The sequence below is a fragment of the Tiliqua scincoides genome, chromosome 3 (assembly GCF_035046505.1).
Source record: "Tiliqua scincoides isolate rTilSci1 chromosome 3, rTilSci1.hap2, whole genome shotgun sequence".
NCBI lineage: Eukaryota > Metazoa > Chordata > Lepidosauria > Squamata > Scincidae > Tiliqua > Tiliqua scincoides.
This window is the reverse complement of record NC_089823.1, coordinates 32,932,183-32,937,775: the sequence shown is the minus strand read 5'-3', so window position 1 is coordinate 32,937,775 and position 5,593 is coordinate 32,932,183. Positions and strand designations below refer to the sequence as shown.

General features: G+C 43.1%; 1 pseudogene; it reads left to right on the top strand.

Annotated features, from left to right (window-relative positions):
• The first annotated feature begins 2,865 nt into the window (after nucleotides 1–2,865).
• LOC136646532 (5S ribosomal RNA) lies at nucleotides 2,866–2,987 on the top strand (annotated as a pseudogene).
• Nucleotides 2,988–5,593: the final 2,606 nt, after the last annotated feature.

Genomic DNA, 5,593 nt, shown 5'->3' with positions numbered 1-5,593 from the left:
AGTGGTTGCTAGACTTTTTGGCCAGAGGGCCACATCAAATATTTGGCATGGTGTTGAGGGCTGGAAAAAAAATTTAAATATAAAATTTAAATAAATGCATTAGAGATGGTACTTAGATGTATGAATAATGAATGAACGGGCACAACTTTCCAGGATTTCACCAAGCACCCACCACAAAATAAAGCACATACTCAAATGGACTGACATTCCCCCACCACCCAAGCAGTTTACTTAAATATACAGAAGAAAATACCTCAGAACAGTTTCATCACAGGAAACACCCGGAGCATGTTCTGAGGGCCAGGGAGGCCTCCATGATCCTCAGAAAGACTTCAGAGGGCACAGAAAGTTACTTCTGGTTTTTTGGAAAAACCAGGAAGTGATGTTTTTAGACCCTCAGAAACCCTCCAGATGCGGAATCTCCATGTTCAGTCGAGTGGGCCAGTGGCTAACAGGGGACCTGAGGCTAGCCGTGGGCCAGACAGAGGCTCGCCGCAGGCTGCATCTGTCCCCCAGGCTAGGTTTGGAGACCCCTGGGCTAAGGGAACATTTGTTCCCTTGCCTGGGTTAAGCCCTTGTTGTCCCACTGGGTTTACTCAAACCTATGCCTGTGATTTAATTGATGTAAGTCTGGGTGGAAAGAGGATCAAAGCTGAGAAGTGGAATAGGATATTGGTGATACCACTGCCACTGACCCCTTCTCAGCCTTGATCAGCCCTCCTTCCTGCCCTGGTCTCCACCCTGTTCCTACCCCTGCCTGCCCTGTTTCACCCACCCTCACCTCCATCCTGCCCCCTCCTCCATGCTGACCTACTGGCAATAGGAGTTGTTGCACAGCCACTAGTGTATGGTTGTGACCACTGGTCAGTTGCAACAGTAGTCCAGCTGCACAAAACTGTGTGTCGTCTTTTGCAATAGCCATAAAGGACCTTGTGCTGCCAAATACTACTTCCAGAATTGCAAGGCTCTAACAGGATTAGGGCCTAAGTGACATTTGGGTTTTATTTTTTTTTAAATGTAGCTGAGAAGAGAGAGGGAAGGAGTTTTTATGATTAACTGTTAATTCTGGCTTATCTAGGACACCGTAGCTTTATGCAGGCATTTGATGTCCATGTTTAGGAGGAGATTGTGACTGTGCCTGCTGGCAACATGCTTGATGTCCACCTGTAGGGAAGCTTATCTGCACAGAGGCTTACACAACGCAACTGTGTAATCAGTAAAACACATTCAATGTACTGGTCTTTCAATTTGGTTCTATCCATATAGGCCACTGTCATTTTCTACCACTGTGTCATGGCACACTGGTGTGCTGCGAGTGGTCCACAGGTGTGCCACAGGAATTTGGGGGAAAGTCATTTATTAGTAGGGCTAATGTGAGCCTCCCACTGGCAGCATGATGCGCCTTGTCAATTGTCAGAAACCTGATGGTGTGCCTTGACCATTTTAGTGCCTTGTCAGTGTGCCGTGAGATGAAAAAGGTTGAAAATAATTGGTATAGACAGATGGATTCCCCTATGCATGGACACTGGACATGTTGAGGGAGTGGGAGCAGCAAGGAGGTCATCCATTCTCCCTTGCCTCAAATAACCTCACAATGATAACATTCTTATAGCACAATTCTGTTCTGGATTGGACTATCAGGGGCAGGATGTTACAACAGTGGAAGACACTTAAAACCCATAAAATTTTGGGAGTTCTGATGTAATAGGTGGCAGCACTCCCTGGGTGCCACTAGACCTCACCACACCTGCTGGAGAAGGTAAGGAAGCAGGGAGGGGGTGCAACTAGTTGGGGGGTAGAGGGAGGGGGATGAACGGGGGCAGGAAAGCAATGGGAGGTGGTGGTTTCAGTGGCAATGGGGAAAAGGATAGAAGTGGACTCTCAGACCCAGTGTAGTTCTACACATGTTTACTTTGAAGTAAGTAAGTAAGTCCCATTATGTTGGGGCTTACTCCTTGGTAACTGCATATAAGACTGCTGCTTGGCAGCCCAATCCTATGTGTGTCTACTCAGAAGTAAATCTTATTAAGGTCAATGGGGCTTACTCCCAGGAAAGTGTGAATAGGATTGGGCTGTAAGTGAACTAATTTATAAAAATGTTGTAATTGATTTTCTTTTTTTACTGTTAAGATGTACAATAAATCTGGAGAAACAGTACATAGTAATGATTCAACCCACCTTATCACAAATACATCTCCTGTCTTGGACATCCAATTCCTAATTGACTTCTTGCTGAAAGCTATTCCTGTCCCACTCACTGCTTCTGCTTTTATTTCTCTATTATTCTGCCATTTCCACTTTAAAAAGGAAAGAGAAAAGAGAGAGGGGTGGAAATGAGGGGGAGTAGTCATTCACTCTCCAGGCAACATTGTCTGGGCCATTGTTTTCTTAAGAATCACTGTATGTTCTTTTGAAAGCAATTCATAGTTGTTCCCATTCCAGATGAAAATCTTGAGCCATATAGGCAGTTCATGACCAGAAAATTGGGTGTGGTTTGCAGGAGTCATGGACTGGGATTTCATCATTCTATCCAGCTTTATCATCCTTCTCCCTGTACTCATATTGTGACTTATCTCCTTGTGTGCCTGATTGCAGAGGACATTGTATACATGTTCTATATTGATTCCAAATTGATTGATGCTCCAGCCCAGGAAATAGGTGGGAATGTGATTGTACAACTTACACTGTGTCTTTTATGGCATTTGTGGGGATTTTTTTTTTTTTTTTTTGTGGGTAGTGTTAGACAAGCAATACATGCAATCCTTAAGGACAAATATTTCAACAAGTTCACTGATGATTTCCTGATTTAGAGACCAATTCACCATTAAAAAAAGGAAGCTAGTCTAAGGTCTTTTTTTTTTTTAAGACTATAATGAGCCTGTTACCCTGCACATGCCCAATCTCATCTGATCTTGGAAGCTAAGCAGGGTCAGGCCTGGTTAGTACTTGGATGGGAGACTGCCTCGGAATACCGGGTGCTATAGGTTTATGCCAGACTAAAGGTTGCCAGCCAATGAGCCATGTGCATGGTGAAGTAAGAGGATGCAACTCCATCTAGCTCCAGACTGCTTTGGAGTCTCCTGTCTTACCACCTCATCTAAGATGAAGCTCACACAATGGAGTGTGGCTTCTAGCAACTGGTGTGGTCCCTGCAGCTGAGATCATAGGAACACAAGAAGCTGCCATGTGTTGAATCAGACCATTTGCTCGGTATTGTCAACACAAACTAGCAGCAGCCCTCCAAAGTTTGAGACAGAAATTTTTCTCTGTCTTATCTGGAATGCTGGAACTGGAACCTGATTTGAACCCTTGCATGCCCTTCTGTGTGCAAAACATGTGCTGATGCACTGAGTTATGATTCCTCTCCAAATGATAAGGCAAGTGGCAGTGGGCAAACTCACTTCGGTTCAGTAACTACAAACTTTCTTGGTGACCATTTGGAAAGCAGCTGTTTTCTTAGAATGCACTCCTGGCTCGTAGCATTGGTACATGGGAACTGATGGTGCATCATGCATGTGCCATTGGAATAACTCCTGTGAGTTGTAATTTCCAGCATCAACCAAACCAGAGAAATTCAACTACTATCTCCTCCCAAAACAATCACACCTAAGTATTTTTAAAAGTCCTTTAGATCACTAAACAAATAAGTGCTTTGTGAGGTGACCTGGTAATTTAGTTCATAGCAAATACAGAGAACTTCAGCAAGCATGAGGGGTGTCTGATCTGCTGACTGTTCACTGTTCCTGTGCATTATTTCAGTTTACATTCTGGGCTAGAGTAAAACTTTATGAAGGATAATGATGTGTGATTCATGAACAGCTGAGTATTATAAGCTGGACAGGTTTGTATTTCTGAGCCAAGTAATTATGAACTTTGGCAACATCACTAAACACAAGGGATCTTCCCATCAGGATCTTCCAGGATTCTTCCCACCATTATATCCTTGCTTTCCTCCTCTGCCATCCAGCCATCTTCTTTCAACATAATATGCAAACAAAATTGAGGCAACATGAGGAAATCTTATTGAGGCAGAGTAGGACTAGGATACTGAATCAAAAAACAGTTTAATGTCCTCTTTTTCCTTTAATGCAGGTGAAGCTTGTCTGTTGTGTTTTTTCTTGCACTGGGAAAGGCTCCCCCAGAGTGTTTCTCTTAAAATAGTTAGAGCTGTTTGTTTAGGGTGAGTGAGGACCCAATCCTATTCAATTTTCCACTGCTGGTCCTGATGTGTCAGTGGGGTGTGCTGCATCCTGTGGTGGAGAGGCAGTCACTGGGGGCTTCTTAAAGTATAGAAACATGTATTCCTATACTACAGGGCTGCATTGTAGCTACACTGGAACTGGAAAGTTAGATAGGATTGGGCCCTTAGATAGTTTTACAGTCTAACTCAGTGGTTCCCAACATTTTTTCAGTTGTGTAACCCCTGACAGTCCATTTCCAAAGACTGTACCCCTCATATTAGCAACATTTTCTAATGTATATTGTTGCTGTTTTTCAGATTTATATGTTTTCAACTACTGCTCCGTATTTGATAATACACAAATTGATGACAGGAAACTAGCAGTTGCTAGGGCTTTTGCAGCCAGCTAGCTGCCTTCCTGTCTGCTTTGCCAGCCCTGCAAGACATTCTAATACAGGCCTGCCTTTTTCTGCCATTATTCTGTTCTTTTCAAGTACCCCAACTTTCAAGTACCCTTGGGAGTACATGAACCCCATGTTGGGAACTACTGGTCTAACTGAATACAACGGGCTTCTGAGTAAGGTAAATAACACTATTTTCAAACACCTCTAACAATAGCCTCTAAGTTTCACTTTGGGCTCACCTTTAGACCACAATCATAGTCACACTTACCTAGGAGTAAGCTTTATTGCAGGTGGTGGCATTTATAACCAAGTAAATATTCACAGACTTGGGTTGCATAGCTTGCAATCCTAAACACATTTACAAGAGCGTAAGACTCATTGTGCTCAGTAGGGCTTACTTCTGAGTAAACATGTTTAAGGGTGCAATGAACAACAGATGGTGTTGCCTTGCTGAGAGCCCTTTTGAAATGCAAAGGTGGTAGTGTAAATGTGTGTGTTTAAATACACATACAGAAAACAGTAAATCTTGGAGAGATTTGGAGCTGAAAAGAAAATTTAGAAGTTCATCTAAGGTGCCACTCCAGATCTACCATAGTACTTAGAGTTGCCAACTAACCAGAAAAAATGGTGTGGTCTGTTTCTTTCCCTTTAAGCAGTTTGTTCTCTAGAAATCAGCAAATTAAGCTATTTAATGGCATGAAGCATTATCATCTAATCTTAGATAGATAGATAAGACCTTTATTGGAATACATAACAAACACAACCACACAACAAAGAGAACAGTAGTGAGTATTGTTAGCTTTGTGTTCTGAGGGAAGCAGAACCACAGCTTACAAGTTGGTTCAGGGAGCAGGTGTAGATTGCTGAGTCAGCAGAATCAGCAGGCACCTGGGACTCACACACCTTGGGTTTGACCAAGCCAGCACTGATTGGCTAAGCTGACTACATAAGGTTAGTCTGCTGGAGCTTCCAGTGCAGCAGTAGGGGAGTTGATGGAGATAACTGAGGA